This window comes from Triticum urartu, chromosome 2A (genome assembly GCF_056163025.1).
Source record: "Triticum urartu cultivar PI428250 chromosome 2A, HENAU_Tu73, whole genome shotgun sequence".
In the NCBI taxonomy this organism is placed as follows: Eukaryota; Viridiplantae; Streptophyta; class Magnoliopsida; order Poales; family Poaceae; genus Triticum; species Triticum urartu.
In genome coordinates this window covers 505,906,508-505,920,522 of record NC_141874.1, presented here as the reverse complement: position 1 = coordinate 505,920,522, position 14,015 = coordinate 505,906,508, and positions in this window count along the sequence as shown.

Sequence of the window (14,015 nt, the reverse complement as noted above, 5' to 3'; positions counted from 1 at the left end):
TTAACCGCAAGCCCGCCGCTACACCTGTTGATACGAAGGCCAAGCTTTCTGCCACGGATGGTTCTCTTGCTTCGGATGCTGCTTTCTATCGGTCTATCATTGGTGCTCTTCAGTACCTCACCCTGACTCAACCAGAGATCCAGTATGCCGTGCAGCACGTGTGTCTTCATATGCATGCTCCTCGAGACGTCCACTGGGCTGACGTCAAGCAGATTCTCCGCTATGTCTCTGGCACCATGGATCTTGGCGTCACGCTTCACGCCTCCACCGACACCGTCCTCACCGCCTACTCCGATGCAGACTGGGCGGGCTGTCCTGACACTCGTCGCTCCACTTCGAGCTATTGTGTCTACCTTGGATCCTACTTATCTCGTGGTCGTCCAAGCGGCAGCCTACGGTCTCTCGTTCCAATGCTGAGGCTGAGTATCGTGCGGTGGCCAACGCCGTCGCCGAGTGTTCGTGGCTTCACCAGCTGCTTCAGGAGCTTTCCTGCCCCGTTGACCGTGCCATGATGGTCTACTGCGACAACGTCTCCGCGGTCTACCTCTCCGCTAACCCGGTACATCATCGTCGGACCAAGCATATTGAGTTGCATATTCACTTTGTTCGGGAACAGGTGGCTCTTGGCCATATTCGTGTTTTACACGTCCCTACTTTCCAACAATTTGCAGATATCATGACCAAGGGCTTTTGAGGAGTTCCGGTCCAGTCTTTGCGTCAGCCGCGGTGCCGCTTCGACTGCGGCGGGGGGGGGGGTGTTGAGTATATATGTTATTTTTGCATGTATATTGACTTGGCCCACCTCTCTAGTTTGTTGTATAGATTGAGGTAGAGGCCCCACCTTGTACTTATATATACCGTGCACATTGCACCGAATCAATACATCGTGCAATTCATACATCTTCACACGCAAACGTAGGTAAACTTGTGGGAGGTATGTGGACGTCTGGACCTCCGCCACGTAGACGTCTCTCTGCCGGACCCACACAAAACCATCTACCTCCTCCTGCTCCAACAGCTACTCCATGCTGTATTTATGTCGGTCCGGAGCAGATGTGGCGCATGTCGGTCGAACGGCATGACTGCCACACGGGTGCGGCGACTGAGGCACCAACTCTGTCCTACGGTCGCGCCATGTGCGCTCGCTCTCCACATAATTCTGGCTCAGAGAGGATGCGACGGGACGGGAAGCCAGTTGCCCATTCATTCGCCTACTCGACATTGAATAGGCGAGGCGGCAGAGAAAGCCACTTCGGGCATTTACATTCAAATCGACGATTGGTCTGGCTGGCGGCTGATATATAAGCACGATCGCGCACGAAATTAATGGCACCGCCTCCGCTTCCCTTACTACACAGTTCACCTATGTCGGCACACCTCCGCTCACAACTGTCAACGCAATGACCGCAGGCGGCAAAGCGTGGAGAAAGCGCCTCTCGCCGCACCGCCGGCGCGAGATCACAGGCATCGTCTACGACTGGCATGCCCAACAGACGAAACACATAGAGCCAGGTCTGTTTTCTGAGCTTGATGAAGGAGAGCTCGGAGGACGAGGACCAGATAATGGAGGAGGAGTCCGAGAACGAGCCCGAGCCCGTGCCCGCGCATGTGTCAGTTGTGGGCTTTGACAGAGCTAAATTCGGCAGATCTCAGTCTAGGGATCCTGAGCTAGGCGATTTGACAAGACGGTAACAAGGACACGAGGTTTACTCTCCAAAAAGATAACACCCTACGCTTTGGTCATATTACTTTGGATTGGAGTACAAAGTACATATGATATACCATGAGATTATTGTGTGTCCTCTAGGAGCTCTACCCTTCGGTTTATATAGATTCCGAGGGGTCCCGGATAACAACATCCTAGTCAACTACGCACGAAAAGATCAAGTTGTCGACAAATCTAGCATCTTGAACTGCAAAAGAATATGAGAGGGGAAATTTGAGGCTACAGGTCCGGCCATAGGTCGGCGACCTCACCTTTGTTTGGCCCTGGATATACTAACATATATCCAATAAAACACCGATAAATTGTAATCTGGACAAAGGGACCACCTATTTAGGGGCACAGCTATGTGCCGCCTACAACAACTCCTCTGTGAGGGCCGCCTGCAGGGAATAGGTCTGGGCCAGCCCGGTAACCATGTGACATCGTCGTGCTGATGAAACTCTGTCGTCCTGCACGTTTTTCTTTGTATTTATCCTAAAAATAATACTAAATAGATATGATATGACAAAAAAGTGTTCTCTAGACATTAGAAAAAGTAAAATGTAGTATAAAAAATGTCCGCGCAACCTTTAAGAAATGTTTGTACAATTTGAAACAAAATTGTATGTGACATTACAAAAATGTCATCCATTTCAAAAAATGTTCATGATGTTCTAAAAAAATGGTAGACAATGTAACAAAAATGTTTGTGTAATTAAAGAAAAGTTTCCATACAATTCAAAAATATATATGTTACATCTTTAAAATATATTCATGTGTTTCAAACAAAATCTTTTTACTTTTGAAAACAAATGTTTATCTAATGTATGAAAATGTTCACATAGTTCAAAAAATGATGTTTCATCTCATACACAAAATGTTCAAGGTGTATATACAAAATGTCCAAAACAAGTATTTAAAAAAGTTAATCACATATTAAAATGTTAAACATATATAAAAAAGTTTTAGATGTATAAAAACGTACAATTTGTATGGGAAAAAGTAGGCATCAAAAAATATATTTGGAAAATAAGCTAGTCATGCGTTCAGAAAATGTTAAAGAAGTATGAAATGGTCCCGATTATACGAAAAATGTACAATGTGTTTGAAAAAAGGGATATATGTTGAACTAAAAAAGTGGGAAAGGAAAAAAATAAACAAGTGAAAACTAAAGAAACCCGTAGAAAAAAAAGAACGGGAAAAATAAAAAAAATCCAGAGCAAACCATAGTACAAATAATGAAAAAACTGAAATGAAAAACAGCAGAAAAAAATGCGTGCTCGATACAGTGTTAGGCTGGCCCATTAGTCACTTGATTTCAGCGATTTCTTTTTTTCTTTTTTCTCCAATACGCCTAAGCGTATCTTTGCATTTATAGGTAGAGTGAAAGTTACAAGTTTAGGGATCCTACAACTTGTGCGCAAAAGAGGCAAGTCAGAGGCTCCCGGGAGCAAAGGGGGGGGGGGGGGGGTGCTTAGCCCCAATACATACAGTCTACATTACATCAATTAGTGCTTGTAGCCCTTTGGTGCCGGCCATAGCCCAGGCGCGCACGTCGTCTTGGATGGCAGCAAGCAGGAGGTTGATGGAAGGTTGTCGTTGATCAAAGATGCATGGGTTGCGGTGCTTCCAAATCGCCCACGTGATGACTGGGATGATCGAGGCAAGTGCCTTCCGGAGAGAGTGAGGCACAGGGTCCGTTGCGGACCGCCACCAAGCGTAGAGGGGAAGGGTGCCGTCAGGGGGAGCAGTAGTGAGGCGGCACCAGGAGAAAGTGCGATACCAAATTTCCTTGGAGAAGGGACAAGCCACGAGCATATGGTGAATGTCTTCGACATCCTGGTCACAGAGCACGCATCTTGGCCGATGCGGCAAGCCACGCCTAGCAAGTCTCGCGGCCGTCTAGCAGCGATCCTGCTTCGCCAACCAGAGAAAGATCTTGTTGTCGTCGGGTGCCCAGCATTCTTTTAAGAATCGGTATGGGCAACATATAGCTCTGACCTATTTAGAGGATTTCCTATTCGGTGCCCGTTAACGTGCATTTTGTTAATTGGCGCTGAAGGCGCTCTTACCTAGGCGGGCCACTATACCATTTTATTCATGTAAACACGCAAGAAATGTACAGGCGATCGGCTTCGAACTCGCGACCTGTGTGTTCAAAGGAAAGGAACCAACCACTAGTCTATCGCACTCGTTGCGAAACACTTGCTTTTTCCCCTTTTATTCCTTTTCCAGTTCCTTGTTTTTTCAGACATTTTTTATTTGATTTTTCTTTCTTCTTTTCTTTTTTCCTTTTTATTTTTTCATTAATGCATGGATTCTTTACAAATTCATGAATTTTTCCATCAAAATTGATGGACCATTTTTCCAAAATCCATGAACTTTTTCAAAATCGATGATCTTTTTTCAAATTGGTTACCTATTTTTTCATATTTAGTGAAAAATTTCAAAATCTGTGAAACTCTTTTCAAATCATTGAATTTTTTTTTCCAAAATCGATGGATTTTTTAAAAATTGTGAACCTTTTTCAGAATTGATGACCTTTTTTTCTAGTTGATGAGGTTTTTTCAAAATCTAGGATTTTTTTCAAAATTGATGAACTTCTTTCAAATTTGTGACCTTTTTTTGGAAAATTGATGCTTTTTTTTTTCTGAAAATCCATGACTGTTTTTCAAAATCCATGAACTACTTTTGAATTCATGAACTTTTTTTTATGACATGAACTTGTTTAATTCGGTGTATTGTTTTCAAATCTATGTGCTTTTAAATTTGGTTCACATTTTTAAAAATCACGTTCTTGTAAAAAGCTATCTACAACATATAGCGCGTCTACACTTATTCTTAAACTGTTCGTGCTGGAGTCATTCACGCCCGCCTAGTTGCTCTAGTGGTTAGGCAACCTGCACAAGAACTAAATGGTGTTATGTCGTTTCCTCACGGGAGCAACATTTTCATGGTGTTTTTAGCGCTGTAAATTCATTTTCGCTATGCTAGGTGTTGTGGGCCAGCCCATAAGGTAGGGTAATGAGCGCCAGTTGTCTAAACCGGCGCATAAAGCGCCGTATAGGAGCTCCCCCTATTTACCATGTAGAGCAAGGTTAGTCGGGCATTTGCGCACCCCCTCACACGCTTTTGGGCTGGCACATGGGCGGGGCAGGGCGCCCCTTTTTGGGCTTTCTATTTCATATCCTTTTTTGCTTTCTTTTATGTTTTTGTTTCTTTCTCCTTTAAATAAAATTTTGGATTTGAAAAAACATTCATAATTATGAAAAATGTTCCAATTTCGAAAACAAACAATTTTGTATATAAATTAGTTTTCAAAAAATGTTTAAAATATTTAGAAATGTTCACAAAATCGAAAAAGGTTTCAAGATTTGAAAAAATGTCCATAAGTGTTAAAATTATGTTCATAAATTTTAAAAATGTTCGTAAATTTAAAACAATGTTCATGATATTCAATAAGTTTCCATGATTAAAAAATCACGAATTCAAAAAATATTTGCGATTTTAAAAGTAGATAAGAGACGACGTTTGGCAGTGTAAGAAGAACTCTTCTTTTAAAGATCATCATTGATTGTTTTTAGAAGCTCACGCTCTTGCTCTAAATTTAGCTTCTCGAAGCGTAGTTTCTCATGAGTTCTAAGAAACTCTCTATGATCTTCTTGAGTTGTTTCATGAGCTAACCAAAGACTGTTTAATTCTTTACTTAGACGCTCAATCTCCTTAGCATTGTCATTCATTTCATCTTGACTACCATGATTACTAGCAAGTTCATTATAGCTCACATCACTAGTTTTATCAACAAACAAATCATCATCACCTAGCAAATGATCCCCATCACTATTGAAATCAAGATACTCAGGGTGTGATACCTGATACGTCTCCAACGTATCTATAATTTTTTATTATTCCATGCTATTATATTATCCATCTTGGATGTTTTATATGCATTATTATATCATTTTTTGGGACTAACCTATTAACCCAGTGTCTAGTTTCAGTTGTTGTTTTTTCCTTGTTTTTGTCTTTTACAGAAAATCAATACCAAATGGAACGAAAAGAATATTTTTTTGAGAAAGGACAATGTTACTCTCCTTTTCCACACTTGTGCTTCAAAGTAGCACCATGTTCTTCATGATAGAGAGTCTCCTATTTTTACCACTTTCATATACTAGTGGAAATTTTAATTACAGAACTTAGCTTGTATATTCCAATGACGGGCTTCCTCAAATTGCCCTAGGTCTTCGTGAGAAAGTGACTTGGATGCACACACACTTAGTTTTATTTTGAGCTTTCATACACTTATAGCTCTAGTGCATCCGTTGCATGGCAATCCCTACTCACTCACATTGATATCGGTTGATGGGCATCTCCATAGTCCATTAATTTGCCTAGTTGATGTGAGACTTTCTCCTTTTTTGTCTTCTCCTCACAACCTCCACCATCATATTCTATTCCACCTATAGTGTTATATCCATGACTCACGCTTATGTATTGCGTGATAGTTGAAAAAGCTTAAGAACATCAAAAGTATGAAACAATTTCTTGGCTTGTCATCGGGGTTGTGCATGATAAATACTTTGTGTGATGAAGATAGAGCATGACAAGATTATATGATTTTATAGGGATAAGTTTCTTTAGCCATGATATTTTGAGAAGACATGATTGCTTTATTAGTATGCTTGAAGTATTATTGTTTTTATGTCAGTAATAAACTTTTGTTTTGAATCTTATGGCTCTGAATAGTCATGCCAAATTAAGAAAGATTACATTGATAAACATGTTAGGTAGCATTCCACATCAAAAATTCTGTTTTTAACATTGACCTACTCGAGGACGAGCAGGAATTAAGCTTGGGGATGCTTGATACGTCTCCAACGTATCTATAATTTTTTAATTGTTCCATGCTATTATATTATCCATCTTGGATATTTTATATGCATTATTATGATATTTTATATTATTTTTTGGGACTAACCTATTAACCTAGTGCCCAGTGCCAGTTGCTATTTTTTCCCTTGTTTTTGTCTTCTACAGAAAATTAATACCAAACGGAGTCTAAATGGAATGAAACTTTTTGACGATTTTTCTTGGACCAGAAGACAACCACGAAGCTTCAGGAGGAGGCCAGTGGAGCCACGAGGTGGCCACAAACCAGGAGGGCACGCCCTAGGGGGGCGCCCCCGGGGCTTGCGAGCCCCTCGGGACTCTCCTAACCCTAATTCCATCTCTATAAATACCCAAATATTCCCTGTATACCAGAGGGCACACCAAAAATACTTTTCCGCCACCGCAAGCTTCTGTCCTCGTGAGATCCCATCTTGGGGCCTTTTCCAGTACTTTGCCGGAGGGGGGATTCGATCACGGAGGGCTTCTACATAAACCTTGTTGCCCTTTCAATGATGTGTGAGTAGTTTACCACAGACCTACGAGTCCATAGCTAGTAGCTAGATGACTTCTTCTCTCTCATTGATCTTTAATACAATGTTCTCCTCGACATTCTTGGAGGTCTATTCGATGTAATCTTCTTTTGCGGTGTGTTTGTTGAGATCCGATGAATTGTGAGTTTATGACCAGATTATCTATGAATATTATTTGAGTCTTCTCTGAACTCTTTTATGCATGATTTGGTTTGGACAACTAGATTAATTTTTCTTGCAATGGGAGAGGTGCCTTGTGATGGGTTCAATCTTGCGTTGTTCTCACCCAGTGACAGAAGGGGTAGCGAGACACGTATCTGTATTGTTGCCATTAAGGATAAAATTATGGGGTTTTTACCATATTGATTGGATCTATCCCTTTATATCATGTCATCTTGCTTAAGGCGTTACTCCATTCTTTTTAACTTAATACGCTAGATGCATGCTAGATAGCAGTCGATGTGTGGAGTAATAGTAGTAGATGCAGGAAGGCTTCGGTCTACTTGTCACGGACGTGATGCCTAATGATCATTGCCTTAGATATAGTCATGATTATTCACTTTTGTATCAATTGCTCAATAGTAATTTGTTCACCCACTGTATGCTTTCTTTCAAGAGAGAAGCCTCTAGTGAAAACTATGGCCCCCCGTGTCTACTTTTACCATATCATTTTCATATTTATAAAACCAAAAACCCAAAAATACCTCGTTGCAATTTATTTACCTTTACTTTATTTTGCACTTTTACTTATCTTTTATATTTACCACTATCAGATCTCATCCTTGCAAGTAACCTGAAGGGATTGACAACCCCTTTATCGCGTTGGGTGCAAGTATTTGTTTGTGCAGCTGCTATCATTGGAGACTTGTGTGTTCCTCCTAATGGATTGATACCTTGGTTCTTAACTGAGGAAAATACTTATCTCTACTTTGCCGCACCACCCTTTCCTCTTCAAGAGAAAAACCAACGTAAGCACAGGAAGTAGCAAGAAGAATTTCTGGCGCCGTTGCCAGGGAGGTTCTACATCAGGCCTACTAAGTACCTATCATAAAATATCATCTCTTGCGTTTACATTATTCGCCATTCGCCTCTCGTTTTCCTCCCCCCCACTTCTAAAACGTTTCGAGAAAAACACAAAAATATTTGCCTTTTTTATCTGCCCCCTTTTTCTTTGTATTTTTGTTTGCTTCTTGTTTGCTTGTGTGCTAGATTGCTTATTTTACCATCATGTCCCCACCTAAAAGTCTTGATCTTTACCACAGAAAGTTGGAAGAAATTGAAAACAATATAAAAGGTTTCATGCCTTTGCAGTTTGAGCATAATAGTTTCTTTAGGAACGAACTTAAAGAACAAAACACTCTGATCGAATTTATGAATAAAGAGCTTGATGATGTCAATGAGGAAGTATTTGGTCTTAAATATCAAATTGCTCATATTGAAAATTTAGTGGGCCAAATTTCCGACAAACAAACCATGCTAGTAAATAAGATGGCTGCTAAACCTGAATCTTTGAATGATGAAGATCTTAAAGTGATTGGTGTGACTCCTATTGAATCTTTGTTTGATAATATAAAACTTGATAAAGAAGGGACTGGAGATGAGTCAACTTTAGCTATAAGGCGTTCCAATAATTTGGAGGGTGAAGATCTTAATCAAAAAATTGATAAAAGTGGGATTGGCGAGGTCAAAACTTTAACTAGTGATGAGCCCACTCTTTTGGATTTCAAGGACTTTAATTATGATAATTGTTCTTTGATAGATTGTATTTCCTTGTTGCAATCCATGCTTAATTCACCTCATGCTTATAATCAAAATAAAGCTTTTACTAAACACATCGTTGATTCTATGATGAAATCTTTTGAAGAAAAACTTGAGATAGAAGTTTCAATCCCTAGAAAGCTTTATGATGAGTGGGAACCTACTATTAAGATTAAAGATTATGAGTGCAATGCTATTTGGGTGCTAACGTTTCCACTATTCCGAAAACTTTATGTGATGTGCTAGGTTTCCATAAACTTGATGATTGTTCCTTAAATTTGCACTTAGCAGATTCCACTATTAAGAAACCTATGGGAAGGATTAATGATGTTCGTATTGTTGCAAATAGGAATTATGTGCCCGTAGATTTTCTTGTGCTTGATATAGATTGCAATCCTACATGCCCTATTATTTATATGAAAGAAGGAAACATTAGATTTCAATTTCCAATAAGGAAGGGCATGAAAAACTTTCCAAGAAAGAAAATTAAGTTGCCATATGAATCTATTATGAGTGCCACTTATGGATTGAATACCAAAGATGACAATACCTAGATCTTTGCATTATGCCTAGCTAGGGGCATAAAACAATAGCGCTTGTTGGGAGGCAACCTAATTTTTATTTTTATGTTTTTGCTTCAGTTTTTCAATAAATACACAATTAAACTTTTGTTATGATTTTGTTTTAGTGTTTTAATTAATTTTTGAGCCAAGTAAGACCTTTGGGATGATTTGGGTGATAGTTGATTTGATTCTGTGAAAAAACAGAAACTTTTGCGTCGAGTAGCAGAATTGTTAAAATTCATTGGGGCGTGATAAAATTCTGAATTTTTTTTACACAAGATTGATATACAAATTTCCTACGTTTCCCTAAGTTTTCAGAATTTTTGGAGTTACAGAAGTTTGGCCAAAGTCCAGATTAATATAGACTGTTATGTTTTTGACAGATTGTGTTTTCATTGTGTTGTTTGCTTATTTTGATGAATCTATGGGTAGTATCGGGGGGTATGAACCATACAGAAGTTAGAATGTAGTAGATATAACACCAATATAAACTTGGAATGAGTTTACAATAGTACCTAAAGGTGGTTATTTGATTTGTTTCACTAACGGATCTCACAAGTTTTCTGTTGGGTTTTGTGTTGTGAAGTTTTCAAGTTTTGGGTGAAGTTTCGATGGACTATGGAATAAGGAGTGGCAAGAGCCTAAGCTTGGGGATTCCCAAGGCACCACAAGTAAATATTCAAGGACAACCAAGCATCTAAGCTCGGGGATGCCCCGGATGGCATCCCCTCTTTCGTCTATGATCCATCGGTAAATTACTTGAGGCTATATTTTTATTCACCACATGATATGTGTTTTGCTTGGAGCGTCTTGTATTATATGAGTCTTTGATTTTTAGTTTGCCAAAATCATCCTTGATGTACACACCTTTTGAGAGAGACACACATTAATCATGAATTTATTAGAATACTCTATGTGCTTCACTTAAATCTTTTGAGCTAGGTAGTTGCTCTAGTGCTTCACTTATATCTTTTGAGAGCACGGCGGTGGTTTTATTTTGAAGAAATTGATGAACTTTCATGCTTCACTTATATTATTTTTAGAGTCTTATAAATAGTATGGCAACTTTCTTAGGTTATGAATTTAGTCCTAATATGATGGGTATTCAAGAGGGATATGATAAAAACTTTCATTAAGATCATTGAATATATGAGAAGTTTGATTCCTTGAATTTTTTGAGATCTAAAGATGGTGATATTAGAGTCATGCTAGAGAGTAATTGTGGATTAGTAATAATATTTGTGTTAAGGTTTGTGATTCCCGAAGCATGCACGCACGGTCTCTAGTTATGCAATGAAGTTGGAGCATGATTTATTTTTGATTGTCTTCCTTATAAGTGGCGGTCGGGGACGAGCGATGCTTTTTTCCCCTACCAATCTACCCCCTAGGATCATGCGTATTAGTACTTTGTTTCGAGGGCTAATACACTTTTGCAATAACTATGTGAGTTCTTTATGACTAATGTTGAGTCCATGGATTATACGCACTCTCATCCTTCCACCATTGCTGACCTCTCTAGTACCACGCAACTTTCGCTGGTGCATTAAACCCACCATATACCTTCCTGAAAACAACCACCATGCCTACCTATTATGGCATTTCCATAGCCATTCCGAGATATATTGCCATGCAACTTCCACCGTTCCATTTTATGACACGCACCATCATTGCCATATTGTTCTCATATGCATGAGGCATTCATATAGAGTCATATCTTTGTTCTAGCATCGAGTTGTAATTCTTGAGTTGTAAGTAAATAAAAGTGTGATGATCATCATTATTGGAGCATTGTCCCATGTGAGGAAAGGATGATGGATGCTATGATTCCCTCACAAGTTGGGATGAGACTCTGGACTTAGAAAAATAAAAAGAGGCCAAAGAGCCCAAAATAAAAAAAGATGCCAATGAGCCCAAAAGAAAAAAAAGAATATAAAAATATGAGAGAAAAATAGAGAAGGGACAATGTTACTATCCTTTTCCACACTTGTGCTTCAAAGTAGCACCATGTTCTTCATGATAAAGAGTCTCCTATTTTTATCACTTTCATATACTAGTGGGAATTTTCATTATAGAACTTAGCTTGTATATTCCAATGATGGGCTTCCTCAAATTGCCCCAGGTCTTCGTGAGCAAGCAAGTTCGATGCACACCCACTTAGTTTTATTTTGAGCTTTCATACACTTATAGCTCTAGTGCATCCGTTGCATGGCAATCCCTACTCACTCACATTGATATCGATTGATGGGCATCTCCATAGCCCATTAATTTGCCTAGTTGATGTGAGACTTTCTCCTTTTTTGTCTTCTCCTCACAACCTCCACCATCATATTCTATTCCACCTATAGTGTTATATCCATGGCTCACGCTCATGTATTGCGTGAGAGTTAAACAAGCTTAAAAACATCAGAAGTATGAAACAATTTCTTGGCTTGTCATCAGGGTTTTGCATGATAAATACTTTGTGTGATGAAGATAGAGCATGACAAGATTATATGATTTTGTAGGGATAACTTTCTTTAGCCATGATATTTTGAGAAGACATGATTGCTTTATTAGTATGCTTGAAGTATTATTGTTTTTATGTCAATATTAAATTTTGTTTTGAATCTTATGGATCTGAATATTCATGCCAAATTAAGAAAGATTACATTGATAAACATGTTAGGTAGCATTCCACATCATTTTTTTTTGTTTTTATCGTTTACCGATCTGAATATTCATGCCAAATTAAGAAAGATTACATTGACAAACATGTTAGGTAGCATTCCACATCAAAAATTTTGTTTTTATCATTTACCTACTCGAGGACGAGCAGGAATTAAGCTTGGGGATGCTTGATACGTCGCCAACGTATCTATTTTTTTTTATTTTCCCATACTATTATATTATCCTTCTTGAATATTTTATATCATTTTTGGGGACTAACCTATTAACCTAATTCCCAGTGCCAGTTGCTGTTTTTTCCTTGTTTTTGTCTTCTACAGAAAATCAATACCAAACGAAGTCTAAACGGAACAAAACTTTTTGACGATTTTTCTTGGACTAGAAGACAACCACGAAGCTTCGGGAGGAGGCCAGAGGAACCATGAGGTGGCCACAAGCCAGGCGGGCACGCCCTAGGGGGGCGCCCCCAGGGCTTGTGGGCCCCTCGGGACTCTCCTAACCCTAATTCCAGCTCTATAAATACCCAAATATTCCTCGTATACCAGAGGGCACACCAAAAATACTTTTCCACCACCGCAAGCTTCTGTCCTCGTGAGATCCCATCTTGGGGCCTTTTTCGGTACTTTGCCGGAGGGGGATTCGATCACGGAGGGCCTCTACATCTGTCGGATGTGGGGTTCCGACAAACCCTTAAGGTTCGAACACTGGGGTGCGTGTGAAGTCTTTTCCTCCCATCGATCTACGCCCTAGCTCGCTAAGATCTCGCAGACGAACTCGACGAACTCGCAACACAGAAAGACACAAGATTTATACTGGTTTGGGCCACCGTTGTGGTGTAATACCCTACTCCAGTGTGGTGGTGGTGGATTGCCTCTTGGGCTGATGATGAACAATACAAGGGGGAGAACAACCTCCTGAGGTTGAGGTGTTCTTGTGCTTGGCTAACTTGTGTGGGTGAGAGTGGGCTGAATCCGTCTTCCCTGCCTATGGTGGTGGCTAGCTCTACTTATAGAGGCCCTGGTCCTCTTCCCAAATACTGAGCGGGAAGGGAGCCAAAAATGGCGGGCTAATTTGAAGGGGGACAACTAGTACAATCCATCCTGACAAAAGTGGTCTTCGCCTGCCAAAGGCTCTGGTGGTGACGCCGTCTTGGGCTCCACGATGACCTCCATCTTGCCGTCCTTCTGGTCCTGGTCTTGTTGCACCAAAATGGAAACCTTTGCCTGATGCCACGGTAATCCTCGCTTGCGCTGGTTTCCTTAGCACCAAAGAGGAAACAAGGACGCTGCGCGTGCTGGCGCACGCCTGGTGTCAATCGTCATGGCTCGCTTGACGAGAGCCTTGTGAGGTTTGCCTCGCCTTGATATCTATGCTCCTCGTGAGCCTGCCTGACTAGGCCACTCCAGAGGAGGTCTTGTGTCGTCCGCCTCGCGAGGCTTGGCCCCTCGCGAGGGTCTTGGATGCCTTGTTGATGAAGATGGGCCGTACGGCCTGCTGGCTTAGCCACGCAGCGGGCCGCAGGCAGGCAAGTCTGGGGTCCCCCGTTCCTAGAACACCGACAGTAGCCCCCGGGCTCAAGGTGCGCTCGGGCTTGGCTTCGCGGCAAAGCCAAGGGTCAAGTACGGAGCACCGCGGGCCCCCCAATGCCTGCGGCCTCGGTTGATGCGTGGCAGTTGATCGGACGTGGGCATCTCCGCTTCCCCACGCTGCCTCGGCAACTGCACGACTTGACGAGTCCCTGTGACATGCAAGGAAAATCATCATTACCTGCGATTGTGGGAGGTGCCAATTGGCCTTCTCTTGCTATAAATGGGGAGGGGGGCTGAGCCCCCGTTGCCCATCTCTTCCTTGCTCGCTTGCTTCTTCCTCCTTGCTCCACTGCTAACATCTTCTTCCTCGCTTCGT